The sequence below is a fragment of the Panthera leo genome, chromosome B1, assembly GCF_018350215.1.
Source record: "Panthera leo isolate Ple1 chromosome B1, P.leo_Ple1_pat1.1, whole genome shotgun sequence".
In the NCBI taxonomy this organism is placed as follows: Eukaryota; Metazoa; Chordata; class Mammalia; order Carnivora; family Felidae; genus Panthera; species Panthera leo.
Window position 1 is genome coordinate 112,371,418 of NC_056682.1, and position 14,595 is coordinate 112,386,012.

Here is a 14,595-nt window from a genome sequence, read left to right on the forward strand (position 1 = left end):
TGAACTTCACTGCCATATAAGCGAGCCATCTCACAAGTAGATCCTCCAGCCCCAGCCAAATTTTCAGAGGATTTTAGTCCTACCTGAGATTTTTAACTGTAATCTCATGAGAGACATTGCACCAAAACTACCAGTTAAGCTACTCTCAAACTCCTGAGCCACAGAAATTAAGATAATAAATGTTGTTATCTTCAGCCACTAAGTTGTTTTTTTTTTTTTAAGGTTTTATTTTTAAATAATCTTACAACACTCAAAATGGGGCTTAAACTTTCAACCCTGAGATCGAGAGTTGTATGCTCCACCAACTGAGCCAGCCAGGGGCCCCATTCAGCCACTAAGTTTTGAGGTAATTTTTATGTGGCAACAGATAACTAATGCAGTGAACTACAATCTTGTTTTGAGACAGTAATATGAAATGACTGCTTAAAAATGTTACGTGTTTTTTGACCTCATCAATGAAACAAAGTTTCCATACCAACCATGGTAATAGTCCATTTCTAGACTTGTATTCATTTATAATACTGTATATAGTCTGAGTCACATACCTTGAAAGACATTTCCAAAGTCCCTGAGAGTACTAACGGACTATCAGAATAGTGCAAAGAACAAAATACAACATAAAGAGGATCTGAGAACAACTGGTGATACCTTGAATAGACTTAGACATGACACAGCATCTGTACATGTGTTTAAAGCAGTAGCATGGGAAACATGTAATAGATATACCTTGCATAGACTGTGTTTCTTCAAAGGGGAGAAAGGGAACAAAAGGCTAATAATTATAAAATGGTAGATTTTATTTATTTATTTATTTATTTATTTATTTATTTATAAATGTTCATTTATCTATTTAGAGACAGCGCATGAGCATAGGAGAGGCAGAGAGAATCCCAAGCATGCTTCACTCTGACAGCATGGAGTCCGACTCAGGGCTCAATCTCATGAACGATGAGATCACGGCCTGAGCTGAAATCCAGAGTCGGATGCTTAACCGACTGAGCTACCCAGGCTCCCCTAGAACAGTAGATTTTAAATAGCATATGAAAGCATTTTTTTTGGTGCTTCTAATTCTCTAAAAAAAATAATGATTTCCTCATTGGAAGAGGTGAAACACAGGCTAGATTATCAAATAATGATTTCCTCATTGGAAGAGGTGAAACACAGGCTAGATTATCACCTATAGAAAAATGCAGTACAGAAAAATCCTGGGCTAAAATGTTGGATAAACTTTGCAAAATGGTTCGAAGCCTGCTTTCCTACCTTATCTAAAATACATTTGTTCAGTTACCTGCAATAAATAACAGATTTTTAGTAATTCCCTTCAATGAACCTCCAAAGTCTTACAGAAGTTTTGTCATAGATGACACAGTGGGCATGTTGCAGATCCGTGAAAAGTAATTAGTGTTTTCCCAATTACATGACCATCTAGAAACAAAGCAGAAAGACAATGTAAGAGTAAAGATACCTCTTGTTCTCCTTATTTTGTGTGAAGATTAAAAAAAAAAAAAAAAAGACTTCCCTGGGATAGATTTATTATCTGAAACTAAGGTTCAGATCCAGGGGCACCTAGGTGGCTTGGTTGGTTAAGTGACTTTTGGTTTGGGCTCAGGTCATGATCTCATGGTTTCATTAGTTCGGACCCCTAATCGGGCTCTGTGCTGATCATGTGGGGCCTGCTTGGGATTCTCTCTCTATCTCTCTCTCTCTCTGCCTCTCGCCTGCTCACACTGTCTCTGTCTCTCTCAAAATGAATAAACTTAAAAAAAAAGTTCAGATCCAGCTTTGGCCTCATTTTAAATGAGATTAGAATGATTTATAAGATTTAAAGTCAACTTGCATATCATAAAATAAAAAGAATTAGATAAGCATAAATCATTTTCTCCACTGGGAGTCATTTCATTGTGTGTTGTTTGAGATTCACCTAGAGGGTCCATTACATGCCATACATGTAAGGGTTAAGCTTTTAATCATCTAAACAAAGTCTTATAATTGCTGATGACAGAGTTGGGGGGAAAAAATGGAGATTTCTTAATTCTTTTTTTTTACCATAATTTATTGTCAAATTGGCTAACGTACAGTGTGTAAAGTGTGCTCTTGGTTTTTGGGGTAGATTCGCGTGGTTCATTGCTTACATACAACACCCAGTGCTCATCCCAAAGAGTGCCCTCCTCAATGCCCGAGGTTTCTTAATTCTTAATCTAATACTCTCAGAGCTATATTATTATTTTTTCTTGAAAAATAAAAATACAATTACACAGAAGATGAGCTAGTGTCCTCATCCTTAAAAATATCTTAGGAATTATTGCTATGATAATATCTACAATTATAAAAACAATATGTCGGTAATACTTTACTAACTAGATAATTGTGTCTAATGTAACAATATTTTTGAATAGAAATGTGGAAAACAAAACCATAATATTTTACCAATTATCTCTGAAGTTATGAAAGAAGTCTTTCTCAGTTTTACCATCTACAAATTGGGATTGATACTTATGAACAACATGAAAGAATGTTATACAAACATTGATTTATCTATTGTGCTTTGAAGATGAAGATTCTCATAATGGTGAAATATTCTTAAAGAACAGTTTCATTTCTCAAATGTATTAACACAGTAATCACATTTCTACTAGAATAATGTATATTAAAATGCCAACCTTAAGTCTGAAATAAACTTTTTTTTTTTTTATGTTACACAGACTCAGTGTTCTGAGCTCTTTCCCAAGAATGTAAAAGCCCATTTGTAAGTTGCTGTCTTAGAAAAATCTTATGTTCAAGGTCTTTTCTTATCATTGCTCTCCCAGGCTAAGCCTCCTAAGTTATTTTTCTACCATCATTATTTTCATATTATGTTACCAGTTAGATTAAACAGAAAAATATATAAGGCAAAGTAGTCATAAATACATCAACATTCACACATGAATACTTACCTTTCAAAATGTTAGTTAATATGCCAAGATTTTTAGATTGTAGTTTAAAGTTCTTAAGTTCTTCACTTTATAACTGAGGGGGAATGACTGCTTTTTTCACTTCTTACAAAATATGTCCCCAGTCTACGAGTCTTCACCAGTCCCGGGGATTCTCTGGGATTAACATTTATCAACTGAAAATATAAAAAAGCAAAGGGCCAACTCTTTCCAAATAGGTCTAAATTTGTGTTCCTTGCATTAGTAAAATGAAGTAATCTTAATTATTATTAAGGAGAAGGGAGAACACTCATTTTCAACACATGCTGCAATTAAATTCAGTTTCCTGAAAAACTGAATTGGTCTGGGTTTAGAATCTGGAAAAGTTATAAGAAAGTATATTTCCGGTAATGATAGGAGTATCCACTTTTAATATTGGATGGCTATTTATATGTGTCAATATTAAATATTTAAAATTCTGAAAGTTTAATGTATTTGGTTTCACTCTCAGAAAGGCTGATGGCTTTTTATTTCTAAAGCCACTGTTAAACTATGTTGCAGGTTTAGTTTTAAGGACATTATGGCTTGGTCAGAATGTCTCAGAATATGGAGTATAATTTTTTATTGCTATTTACTTATTTTCTATAATGGGAGCTAACCTCATATAACTTTAAAAAGAAAATTAATTTCACTTATTTTTTGATGAAATTAATCCTAAAATGTAGAATGAATGGATTCCTATTTTCTCAGCTCTCTATAAATTATATGCCAAAAACAAAATATCTCATTGTTATTGGGATATAGAATATTTATGAAAGTTCAATATTCCTGTTCTTTAAGTCATAGCTTAAAGTGAATTTTTCACAGTGTTTGACTTCAAAAAAAATTAATCCATTCTCAACTTGTGTCATCCTTAGCCATAATCTATTTCAATTATCATTCTTCCTTAGTGACTCTGATATTTACACTTTCATTTATTGCATGATAATATTTGAAATGATGCCATCAGTACACCTTCATATTTTAGAATATAATTTCATACATACTTTGACACATTATTATAGTTCATAAAAGCCTATGGTTAACCCAGTACATTATAACAGTGTAGAAACACACTATTTTAGATGGTGCAGTGGGAAAGAGAGATTCAGTGTGGAAAACACTGATCATTACCAGGCATTCATTCATCACCTATCCTTTTTCTTCATTCTTAAGTAGAAACAAGATCAAAATCATCAACTCAACAGCACGAGTATTAGGGTGGCATTTTTGGGGAGAAGTGTTTTAAGGAAAAGAGTTCGGGGAATGCAGTTTGGAACATCTGGCCCATCTGCATACAAATAAATAGTAGTAAATACTTGACTTGGAGCTGCCAGAGTTGACAATTTATATTCTAAACATGCCTTACATGTTGGAAGACTCTAAAACTTTTCTTTAAACTTTGAGCTCCTATGATGGTTTTGCAGAGATTTAAAAAGAAAAAAGAAAAAAAAAAAAAAAAAGGAAGACATGCCACTCCTTTCAGTAAAAGACTTTAGCTTTTTAAATACATAGTTTTCATTTGAAACATAAATATAATTAAATTATTGTGGAAAATTTTATTTTAAAAGGATCAGTATTTGTGAACTAACTTGGATCTTATTCTTATTTACGTTTGTGTCCCCAATCCTAACAGTATTCAGTACCAGGTAGAAATTCACTAAATAGTATTGAATGAAATATTTCAAAAATAAAATAAAACTACATTTTAAGAATACAGCATCTTTGATATTATTAAAATACAGAATTCAATGATAACAGTAAAGTTTATTTTATCTTCAAGGGCAAATCTATATCATTAAAAATCAACATTTAACAGGCAATCAAGACGAAAACACTTAGGCACAATTGTATAAATACTATTTGTTAATTCCACATTAATTGTTGCTTAAAAATGCTTTTCTGGCTAAAATCCAAAGTATTAAATATAGCAGATAGGAAGCAAATCTAAATGAATTGAGGTTAAGTCACAAATAGCCAAACTATAGAAATGTGTAGAAGTGTGAATTGGTCTAAACATCTGTCACTTGTGTTGCTAACTAGAATAAGTTAGCTTTATTTCATGGACTCTGGAGTTTATTTGCATTTATACCAGACACTTGGAAACCAGCTCTTAAACTGTGATTGGTGATGATGGATAAGATACTGTGCCAATTTAGTAGGCAGTAATTTCTTGTCTAAAAGTATAAATGTGTGAAAATTAAAACAGAATGGGGATGCTGATAGATGTTCAGCTTCAGTATTACTACCTTGGACTTAGTCTGTTTCCAAATTCTCTTTTCTTCTCAGATGTTTGAAGATAAGTTCCGAATAACCCTTGAAATGACAGTACGTCTTTACTGAGATCTCTCTCCTGAATTCAGCATATTTTTCTTCTCAAATTATGTTGAGTATCCAGATCCACTCTAGGACCACTGACTATATAGAGCTAAGTAATACTAATTTACTAAAAAGAATTGCTCCCTCTAGTGAATTCACAATATTACTTCGCTTTTTGGCACTGCTGCTCCGTGTAATTTAATAAATGATATAAATGATGATGACTATTAGGTTGATGATAGTGGTCTGGCCTTCTTTTGTGATATTAAATTTTTATGTTTTCTGTGCTTGAATATAAGGAAGTTTTATAACGATTGATTGGAGCTGCTCGCTGGATATTTTAGAACATGACATTAAAAAACCGTGCATTGAAAAAAACAATTTTCTTCTAAAACTCTTCAGAATACTTTTGAAACACATTTGGTACCATGTTATTTGATGGCTATGGCCCTGTTGGCATTAGCAAAGTAAAGAAGGGGAATTAAAGCAGTTGTCCTAATAATTAAAAGTGGATCCTGGTGGAAATAAGTTTAACTGGTAATCTAAGTCTAGATACAATGTTTATCTTTGCTCTGGTTGTCCTATACCTCAGAAAAGTAATACACTATTAACCTTATTTCTCTCTACTAGTCAGATATGCTGTGTAAGTAATGATACAGATATTAAAATATTTGAAATTTTTTGGAGTGTCATTTAAATTTCTATTACAGTACCTGAATATAAAGTCAGTTAGCTGCGCTGCTATGAACGGAAAAACATTCTTTAATTCCCAATCTATTAATGCAGACCTTGCTTTCAGGAAGGAGGAATTAAAATAGAGAAGGTGTCCAAAAGTGACTATATTTATACAACTGATTCACAGTTGTATATAGGCTCATTATTGTTTATACAACAATAATGATTGAACAAAACAAACGAAATCAGTCAAGACTCACTTTTTTCTTGAAAAGCAGGATTCCATCTGCTGGGGAATTTGAGTTACCTGGATAATTATTTCTGTACTGGACCACTTTGCCTTTGCAAAGCCTTTTCACAATGTAATTTCGGGTAAGATAGCAGATGGCATGGGTTACCCATCCCACCAAGTTATTATCTTTTTTTCTGTATCAGTAAGAGTAACTCCATCAAGTTTTATGTAGTTTTCACCTTTCAAGTGCTTAGCAAATACGAATTCAGCACTGCAGCACTCCTATGAGGAGGTAGCAATTTTTAATAAATAAAAGATAATAAAGTATACTCTAGATTAATTAATTTACTTGAAAGCACCTGTGAGAGGCAAGCAGAGCAACTCTAAAAAAATTAAATGATTATATTAACTATAGGAAAGAAGGTAATATTGTTTTCTGATTCACTCTCCCTTGAAGTAATTTCAGGAGGAACTCATGGGAGTTTGGGGCCTGCCAAGGTTAAGAACATTTTGTCTCCACCCCCCTTTCTCAAGTGAAGGAACAATTAGCAGTATTTCCACGGGGCCGTGACTAACTGCAGGCAGAGTGCAACCCTCGCCTCACGCAGCACCGGGCCGCCCCTTCCACTTCCCCTTCCCCTTCCTCGGGGTCCCGGGCCCTCCGAGAGCAGAAGCCCCGCCCCGAACACCTGGCGCGCGCCTGCGGCCCCCCCCCCCCCCCCGCCCCCCTCCGCCGCTCGCCTCGTGGGCGAGGAGGGGATTCCAGTCCGGGAATCCAGTTCGGTCCCGGCCGGGGTTTCGGTCACCTCTGCGTCTTTCCCGAAGCTTCCTTCTTCCTTTCCACGACCAAGCGGGCCTTTTATTTTGAGAAACCTGGAGCTTCGTCCTCGTGCTCTGGGCCTCGGCGCGCACCTCTCGCTCCCGGTTGCCAGGTGGAGCGGCGCTCTGGCCCGGAGAAGCGGGGCTGGAAGCCGGAGGCCCGCAGTCCCGCGGCAGAGGCCCGCCTCGAGGAACGGGGCCGGTGGAGGCGGCTGCAGCCTGCCGGGCGCGGGCAGGCGGAGGCGCGGGGCCCGCGCTGGGGCCGGACCTCGCAGGCGCGGCCCTGCTGGCGCGTCGCGACCCCAGCGGGGCCGGGCGGAGGAGGGAGCGAACGAAGGCAGTCATCTGAGGCCGCTGAGAACGAGGAGGCCGAGTCACACGCCGGGAAGACGTGCGAGGTTCCCCACGTTCCCAGAAGTGGAGCCTGATGACAGTCCGGAGAGGCGATGAGATGTGAAGCTGCGTGCGTGGCCTCTCTCGGGGAGCGACTTGTGTCTTCCTCGCAGCCCCCAGTTTGTGTTAACGGCTCTCGGTGATTTTCCCAATTCCCTGGCGATGTCTTTCGTGGGAATTTAAAAAATGCCTACCCCTGGATGTTCGCGGGGTTTCTGACGGTTCCTGTAGACAGTGCGCGGTGTTGAGCGTTGTTAACCCCAAAACAGTAAAGCTAGCCACAGGGGCAAAACCTCACATCCCAGCACCACTCCAAAGGTAGTATTTCCTCCAAAGGTAATATCAGTGTCTTTGTAGCAGTAACTGATGAGGAAGTACAGTTTATTCGTTTGTTTATTTTTTAACTTTAGAAGTGGTGAGAAACCAAGGCTTGGATGAGTAGATTCGAGTTCCAAGGACAGAGAGGTGCAGGGAAGAAAACAGTTATTTGGCCCATTCCCAGCCTTTCTCTTGCACTGTTGGAGAGAGGGGTCCCCTTTGAGAAGATGACATGAGATTTGTTTCTCAGGTGGAAGACATACTTCTCTTTTCCTCTGAGAGTATTTCTGTTTGGGGTCACTCCTGACGTGGAGAGAGAAGGCTAAGTGAGAACTGGACTGCATACAATAAAATACTGCCTTAGATAATTGCTAAAGCAGCTTCACAAACTTTGGCTCTGAACTCCCGCAGGTTCCTTGGATGAAATGTATTTTCTGCTCGGAGCAAATAGTAAAAGAAATAGATACTTGGTTTCTGCAAGGTCACTTTGTAAAATCCTTAACCTGCCACTAGAGGCTGCTCTTCATTCTTATTATGTGAGGACTAACGTAGTGAAGAGGTTATTTTTTTCCCACAGCAAGTGAGAAAACTGGAAATTACTTTGGAAATTGCATTGTTTTCCCATTCACATTTTGAGGTCTCCCCCCCCCCCCATCACAGTTCTTTTCTTTCTTTGAAAAACTTTATTATTGTTATTAGGTTTGGTTCCTATCAGTTGTGTTTGATGGTTTATTTTTGGTATCCAAATAGAGGATGAAGGCACTCTTGCTTTTGGCTTATGCTTCTGTGTTTCAGCACAGTATGTGGTCCTGGGCTGCCTTAGGTCGCTGTCACTGAATTTCCTTTTTGCAGTTAGAAAACTCACTTTTATTAAGGCACAATTCATGACTAAAATGCATTGTGTCTATTGCTTTTCTTATTAGCCATTATAGTGAATTAAATGGTTGTTCTCTTTACCTACTCTCTTTTTAATAAAATAAGGGATGTTCAGAAAGGACTTTTCAAATAGGCAAGATATAATTAGATCTCAAGCAAATACTGAATGAGTACAAGGAGAAGATTTATGAGAAGTTCTAACAGCTGATACAGGCTTTATCCCTCATCAAAGGCATATTGCGTCAAAAATATTTTAATTTCTGACAAGTGATACCAACCCCTTAAGTGTCAGATGGCAAAGTATTAATCTGCAACATGAGACTCAAAGTAAACATTCAGCTTTCCTACATAATATACAAGACCTGCCCTTTTTGACTTCCAACTATTGTAATTTGCAAAAGGGACACATTTTACTGTTTATTGAGCTCCTGCTATGTGCCAGTACTTTGCTAGGTATCTTATGTGTCATTATCTCATTTATCCTTACAACAGTCTTATGAAGAGATATTAGCACCTTTTTTTTTTTAAATGAGGAAATAGGCTTAGTGAGAAGTAACTTGTTCAGAATTCAACAGCTATCCAGGGGTGAAGCTGAGATCAGATCTGGTCTGATGCCAAAGCCCATCCTCTTTCAACTCATCACAGTCCAAGAAGTGGAGCAAGAACAAAGGTGGTATTAAGAAATCACGCACAGTTTTCATAAATAATTACAGAATTTTATTTTCATTAGCTAACTTCCATACTTTATTCAGATATCCTTAGTTTTTATCCAGTGCCCTTTTCCTGTTCCATGATCCCATCCAGGATACCACATTACATTTAGTTGTTGTATGTCCTCAGACTCCTCTCGATTGTAACAATTTCTCAGACTCTCATTGTTTTTGAATTTTTAAATTCATTTTTTGTCATTATTTTTGACAGTTTTGAGTACTGGTCAGGTATTTTGTAGAATGTCCTTCTATTACAATTCGATGTTTTTCTCATGATTAGCCTGGGATTATGGGTTTTGGGAGGATGACCACAGAGGTGAAGTGCCATCTCATCACATCATGTCAAGAGTACATACTGTCAGTATGACTTATCACTGATGTTGACTGGGAACACCTGGCTGAGATAGTGTTTGTCAAGTTCGCCCCTTAAAGTTGCCTTTTCTCTACCTTAACCTGCTGTACTCTTTGGAAGGAAGCCATTGTGCATAGCCTGCATTTAAGGAGGTGGGGAGCGATGCACCACTTCCCTGAGGGCAGAGTATCAACATCAATTATGTTGGCTTCTGCACAGGAGATTTGTTACTCTTCCCCGCTTGTCAATTTATTTAATCAGTTATTCATATCAGTGTGGATTTGTGGATATTACTTTTATACTTTCGGTTATAATTCATTATGGCTTCATTTATCAAATTAGTACATCTTTAGCCATTGGGAGGCCTTCCACTTGGCTCCTGTGTCCCTCTGACATTCCCACACGCCGTGAGGTTTTTTGTTTTGTTTTTGAGCATTTCTTTACTTGCTGGCACTATAAGATTCTCCATGCTAATCTTGTATATTTTCTGCCCTAGGCCTAAAATCAACCATTTTTCCAAGAAGCCCTGGTTTCTTTTATTAGAAAATAGTATTAGAAACCAAGATATGGATGCTAAGGTGCTCAGTACCACTGAGCTGTCATTGCTCCTAGTTTTTGTCAGCTGACAGGTAAAAGAAAAAATGTATATATACTGACTTTTCTATATACACACATCTATAAATATCTTTATTTGTAACCATCTGTATCTATATTAAGCTAAACATGAGTTCATACTGATGCCTGAAACTCATTCCTTATTGCCTCAAAATAAAGACCTTCCCTTCCCCAACACCAACATGAAATATGAAAATAAAAATATCCATGTGAGAAAATCTAAGTACGACAGAACCTGAATTTAGGGTAGATTCTGGGGCATAGTTACATGAAGCATGAATTTGGTGAATACGAATAGATCAAATACCAGTTGACCACTGAGACTTTTCTCAGCTTTGTGAATCAAGGCCAGCCGCTCTAAATCTACATTTCATGTCGATCCATTCTACTCTTGTTTTATGACTGCATATTTGATTTAAAAGTTTAAACTATGATACATTATATACAGTCATTGACTAATCCTAGCTGGGTCCAGAGTATATTCTATCACTTCATATTTCTTAAAAAGGAGGGAAAAAAGCATAGCGCTTTACTTACCCCAAATTAAGCATTTATTAGTTTACCAGACATTTTGTCCAATTTTTTATAGCTTTCTTCTTGATGAACTTTATGTTTAGACTTTTCTAAAAAACCAGAGCTTATATTCTCTTTATTATTATGTTGTGGATAAATCTTTTAGGAAAAGCATACATTTATTTGAGTTTTTATTGATCCTTAGACCTAGACCTTTAATTCCTTAGATAGGAATCAGTTGCACCCCTCAGGGATAATATTCGTTATAATGTTGACATCTATCCTTCCAATTATAATACATCTTCAATTTATCTTAAAGTGTTAATTGCAAAGGTATATTGATTAAAACTATAGATTTTACAATGCTTTATCAAGAGTTGGGTGGTTTTTTTTGTTGTTGTTGTTGTTTTTCCTCCCTAAAAGGACATGGCTGAGGAGGAAGCTTGCCAGTATTTTCTTTAAACGTTTTACAGGCTGAAACAGCTGGAGCTATGTTCTACATCCTGTAATTTGGGGACCTTAATAATTAGCCTAGGTATAGAGTAGATAGATGCAAAATTATTTATTTGAGAAAATCTCATCTTTGCACAATGGTTCTAATTTTGGAGTAGACTCCTATTCAGACAGCTGGTTCTCAGCTATCATAAGAATATGTCACCATTTCCTTCAGTTCATCTGACAAAGTAACAAAAGAAAAATCTGTACTCAGACTCAGTACTGTTTACTATTTTGGTAAAACATCAAAACTCAGTTGAAAATAGTATTTCTGAAATTAAGTGAAGAATATGGCCCATTTCATTTGTGTAGAAGTTCTAAAATTCCAGATTAAGCCAGATATAAATTAGCTGTCTACTGGACACTATTATTTCTGCTTTCTATAGAATAGAATTGTTTTAATTGAGAATTGACTTTTGAGTTTAGCAAGGTGACCTCAACAAGCACAGTTTTAGTGGAAAGCCCTACTAGAATGGGCTCAAGGGAGAAATTTTAGATGAACCTACATAACTCTGTTTTGTTTTTGTCTTTTATTCTCTGATAAAAGAAACCATGCCAGTTTTTAGCACAGACCTTGGACATAAGAAATGTTCTATAATATTGGTTGAACCAATAAAATATCTCTAAGAGAACAAGTATAAGGATTTATCTAAAGGGGACCCTAGTAGTACAATTGCTAGGTCTATGGCATAACCATTTAAAATCCAATACTTTCTGCTAATTTCTCTAAAATAGCTAGCATAGACAATCTTCAGAGAAATTTTGCAATAAATAGGAGAGATCTGGAAAGAGAAATGGGGTCAATGTATATATATTTTTTTAACTTTTTGGGAAATATTAGCATGTTTCTCTGCTAATGTAAAGAGCCCATTAGAGAAGAAAACACTGATGGTGTGAAAAAGAAAATGGAGATTTAGTAGTGCAATGCTTTATAAAGTGGAGACCTAGTGCATTGGCCCTGGCCCTGGCCCTGGCCCTAGCTAGGAGTTCATCCATAATAGAAGATATGTTCTATCTTTTTTATTTGCAGGGGGGGGGGGGTTATTTTTTAAAGTTTTTATTTGAATTCCAGTTAGTTAACATACAGTGCTGTATAAGTTTCAGGTGTACAATACGGTGATTTATCACTTACATACAATGCTTGGTGCTCATCGCAACAAGTGCCTTCCTTAATCCCATCACCATTTAACCCATGGATATACTGTATTTTATATCAGTTGTTTCCATATTTTGACTATTATGAATACTACTACTATCAACATTTGTGTACAAGTGTTTGTGTGGGCATATGTTTTCATTTCTTTTGGATATATACCTAGGAGTAAAATTGCTGGGTCATATAATAACTCTATGTCTAATATTTTGAAGAACTGCCAAACTGCTTTCCAAAGCAGCTGCAACATTTTACGTTCCCACTAGTGAGGTATGAAGGTTCCAATTTCTCCATATACTTGCCAACAGTTGTTATTGTCTGTCTTTTTTATTAGTGCCATCCTAGTGGGTGTGAAGTGGTATCTCATCATGGTTTTAATTTGTATTTCACTAGTGGCATATGATGTTGAGTATCTTTTCATGTGCTTATTGGATATCTGTATATTTTTAGAGAAATGTCTATTCAAATCTTTAGCCCATTTTTAACTGGGTGATTTGTCTTTTTATTATTGAGTTGTAAGAGTTCTTTATACATTCTGTATGCCAGTCCCTAATCAGATATATAATTTGCAAATATCTTCCTTAATGCTGTAGGTTGTCTTTTCACTTTCTTGATGGTATCATTTGCAGCAGAAATTTTTGAATTTTGATGCAGTCCAATTTATTTTTTCCTTTATTACTTGTGCTTTTGGTGTCATATCTAAGAAATCATTGCCAATCCAAAATCACAAAGATTTACTCCTATGTGTTCTTCTAGCAGTTTTGTAGTTTTAGCGCTTAGGTCTGTGATGCTTTTTGAGTTAATTTTTGTATATGATGGAAGAAATGGGTCCTACTTCATTTTTTAATGTATATCCAGTTATCCCAACACCATTTTTTGAGAAGGCTGTTTTTCCCCATTGAGGTGTCTTGGCACCCTTCTCAAAAATCAAATGGCCATAAATGTAAGGATTTATTTCTGGACTGTCAATTCTATTCTGTTGACCTATATTTCTATCTTTATGGCAGTACCACATTGTATGATACTATAGCTATGTATTAAGTTTTAAAATTGAGAAATCTGGGGCAACTGGCTGGCTCAGTAAGAAGAGCATCTGACTCTTAATCTCAGGGTTGTAGTTCAAGCCGCACGATGGGTGTAGAGATTGCTTAAAAATAAAATCTTTAAAAAAATAAAATTGAGAAATGTGAGCTCTTCAAATTTCTTTTTATTTTTGAGGATTATTTTGGCTATTTTGTGTCCTTTGTATTTCCATACGAATTTTATGATCATGTTGTTAATTTCTGCCAAAAAAAAAAAAAAGCTGGGATTTAATAGAGATCATGTTGAATCTGTAGGTCAGTTTGAGGAGGATTGCCATTGTAACAATATTAAGTCTTCTGGTTTATGAGCCTGAGATGTCTTTCCATTTATTTAGATCTTTAGTTTTTTTCAACAGTGTTTTATAGTTTTAGGTGTAAAAGTTTTAGACCTCTGTTACCAAATTTATTCCCAAGTATTTTATCCTTTTAGATGGTCTTAGAATGACATTGATTTTAATTTCATTTTCAGATTTTTATTGCTAGTATATAAAAATGCAATTAATTTTTATATATTTACCTTGGATCCTGCAGGCTCTCTGAACTCATTTAGCAGTAAATGTGTGTGCATGTGTATTCCTTACAATTTTTTATATACAAGACCATGTCATCTGATAATGGAGATCATTTTAGTTTTTCCCTTTCCAATCTGAATGCTTTTTATTTCTTTTTCTTTCTCAATTCCACTTGCTAGAACCTCCACTACAATGTTAAGTAAAGTGGCAAAAGAGAACATTTTGGCACTGCCACTGACCATTGGGGGAAAGCATTTAGTCTTTTACCTGTAAGTGTGATGGTAGCTGTGATGTTTCACAGATGCCTTATATCAGGTGGGGGAAGTTCCCTTTAATTCCTAGCTTGTTGAATATTTTATCATGAAGGGGTGTTGGATTTTGTCAAATGTTTCTTTGGTGTCTATGGGGATGATTATGTGTATTTTGTTAACATGGCATGTTACACTGATTGATTTTAGTAAGTCGGAACAACCTTACTTTCCTGGATAAGGTTCACTTGGCACTGGTCATGATCTTTAATTTTTTTATGTTGCTGCTAGACTTGGTTTACTAGTAGTTTGTTGAGAATCTTTGTGTCTAGAGT